Below are 3,187 nucleotides of genomic sequence, written 5' to 3'. Positions count from 1 at the left end.
AGGGGCACAAGGGGCAGGAGCAGCCACTGCTGGGGGAGCCACAGTTAAGGCCCTGCGGCTGCCACAGCCAGGACACCAATCCCAGGTAAAGGCCTTCTCATCCTGGGACTCGATGGGCCAGGCAGCCTGCACTTAACGGGCAGCACCCAGCACTGTGTGTGGCTTTGGGGGTTTGTCACCAGAAGCTGGTGGCAGCTCGCGTCCTAGAGTGCAGGCCACCTCGCTGCAGACACCCGGCTGCCCCATCATTCTCGAGGCCCAGTGCAACAACATCCCCGAGCCTCATCCCGCCCAAGAAGCCACTGTGAGTGCGTCAGGAAACCAGTTCTGGGAATGCTGATGTTACCACAAACCACGGAAGACAGGGCCACGGAGTCCGCGTGTTTCCACAGTGAACACGTGTAACTTGTAACAAATGGGATGCAATTTTCAGGACTGCTCTAGCTAAACCAGAGAAAGAGAGAGATGGAAAGAAAGAGACAGAAAAGCAAGACAGCACTGCGACTTGCTGGGAGGGCGCAGCAGTGGCCTTTGGGCCTGTGAGGGGATGAACACGGGGCGGGGGTTCTGCTCTGTGGTGGGTGGGGATGGTCACAGTGAGCCCCACCCGCCCCATTCTTCTCCGGCCCAGCACCGCTGTGGCGCCTGCAGCCATGGGCTAGCGACGGCAGGAGTGTCTCCGGAGTGCGGGCCAGGCCCCCTGTGCACAGGGTCTCACTGAGCCCCGCGGCAGCCATGGGAACCAGGCTGTCTCCAACTCTGATGGGCTGAGACTTCCTCGGGAAAGGAGAGTCAGGCACATGGGCCTAAGGGCATGATGCACTGAGGCCAGTCCCGGGCGGCACCCTCACCAGCCCCAGCCAGGTGCTGGTGCCAGGACCAAGGAGCACAGACCCCATGCACCCGGGGCCAGCGGGCCACACCTGGCCACTCCAGCGTTTGTGAAGAAAGTTTTACCAGCACATAGCACAGCCCCCAGGCTCCTTTATACACTATCTGTGAGCCAGGCCATAGTGGGGCCACCTGAGCCAGCGACTTTCACTTACAGAAAAGGTTTGCCAGAGTTAAGCCGCAGAAGATGCGCCTTTGCCCAAATCTGACCCCTACCCCAGGGTTCCAGGCTGGTGTCTCCAAGTCCCCTGGTCTCATAGCCAGGACTGGCCTCCACAGCCCAAATCAGCAGCCAGTTCGTCATTTTCCACGAGCACCTTGTGAGCATTGAACACAAGCTGAGCATTCTCAGAACCAACCTCGTGTGCTGACACACAAGCACGTCCATGTGCGTGCACACTCCTCACACTGGTGCACACGCCCGCTGGGGCACTCAGGCACCCTGAGCTTCTGGGTCAGCGTGCTTACGGCCCCTTGCTATTGGGGGAGCCAGGAATCCCTCCATAGGACCTACTGCACCCCATGAAAGGGCCTCAAATGAGGGCAAATGAGGGGATGTTGCAAAGAGAAGGCTCCCCAAGGAGCAGAAGTATCCCTGCCAGAGGACAGTGGCTACGACAGTCAGAGGGAGGGGGCAACCCTGCTAGGGCTGGGGAACATGGCACCCTCATCACACAGGGTTGTGGACTGGGCTGAAGGTGCCAGGAGCCTGAGGAGGGCCCCACAAATGGAGCCAGCCCCACCCCTTGCCCCAGGATCTTTAGCCACAGGGCTGGGGTTAGTCCCCCCCAGGCAGATCAAACGGGTGGGGAGCAGCCTGCGCTTTGCCATCCCCTTTGGGACCCTGAGTCACACCTGCATCAGTGCCCAGGGACCGGACAAGCCAGCCCTGCAGAAATGGCCGGTGACCCTGGCACGTCAGGCAGCCGTACTTCCTTCCTGGAGCTGCCGCCCTGCCCAGGCCACACCCCAACGCACTGGTGGGTAAACAGGGTGGGAACAGCTCACTCCCCAGGCTGGAATGGATGGGGGAACTCAGCCCCTGGGATCTTGCAAAGCTAACAGCAGGGCCCCCGGGCTGCTGGGACCTCGGCTCCTGCCCTGCTTGAGCAACCCCATGAGATATAGATCACAGTCTTCCCGTTTCAGAGTGGCCGGCGAGGCCGGTGAGACCAGGGAACATGCCTCCAGGTTGAGCGGGTAGGTGCTGGCTGGGGTCTGCTGCCTCCAGACATGAGGATGGTGCTGGCACGGGAAGAACCTCAGTGGCTTATCCTGGACCCTGGGATGTGAAGAGTGGTCCTTCTGGAAGTGCACAGGTCCAGTGTGGTTCCCCACACACCCACCCCTAGGGACAGGGCCCCGCAGGCCTGGCTGTGCCCCACAAGTAACACCGAGCCTTGGCAGGTGGGAAGATGGGGTGGCCCTGGAGCCAGATGACCCTGCTGGGTCCAGGCTGCCCTTTTAGAGCCACCTGTTGGGCCCTGCCTGTGGGGAAGAGGACACGTGAGGGGCCCCGTGATGTAAGCCTCACGCAGCATCCTTGCGAGCTCAGGGACAGAACAAATAACCGTTGCTTTGAGAAAGGGCTGGGGAAACTGAGGCAGGGGTGAGATGCCCAGGAGTCTCTAATTGCAAAACGGACCAGACCCCAAGGCAAAAAGTACCACAGTGCCATTCCTAATGGCACAGCAGTGCCCCGGCAAGGACACGGGGGCCCTGGAGACCAGGCCTGAGGTCCTCAGCCAGACACAAGTGGCTGAGCCTTAACTCGGCCATGGTGGCCCTGGGGCCTCGCCTGGATGTCAGGCTCAGCCAAACTCCCAGAAAGGCCCAGGCCTGAAGTCTGCCCAGGGCCGTGGCCGGGAGAAGCACAGGCCTGGCTGCCTGCCCAAGCCCCCTGCACTCACCGGCGGTGCCTCCCCATGGTTTCCCCATTCTACAGACCAGGGCCACGAGATGGCAGATGCCCACATGGCAGCCTCCTGTCTGCCCTCCAGGGCCCACATTCGCCCTGGACCTTCCTTCCTTGCTTTCTGACGAGGAAAGGCCACCCTGTTGTGGCCTAAAGAGGTAAGGAAAATGTGGCTCCTGGAACAGGAACAGGCAGCCTCAGTGCAGCCCAGGACAACCTGAGTCTGGCACCCAAGACCTCGGCTGTGCTCCCATGTCAGTCTAGAAAGCGTCTGCAGTCTCCCCACAGCCCTGCAGACACCCACAGCAGGATAGCATGCGGGAAACGGGTGGGCGGGTCAGGCCTGCAGGGGGCAGCGGGGCCTCCTGGGGCCACCTCTCT

Source organism: Colobus angolensis, unplaced genomic scaffold (assembly GCF_000951035.1).
Source record: "Colobus angolensis palliatus isolate OR3802 unplaced genomic scaffold, Cang.pa_1.0 Scaffold204, whole genome shotgun sequence".
In the NCBI taxonomy this organism is placed as follows: Eukaryota; Metazoa; Chordata; class Mammalia; order Primates; family Cercopithecidae; genus Colobus; species Colobus angolensis.
Note: the sequence above shows the minus strand (reverse complement) of the source record.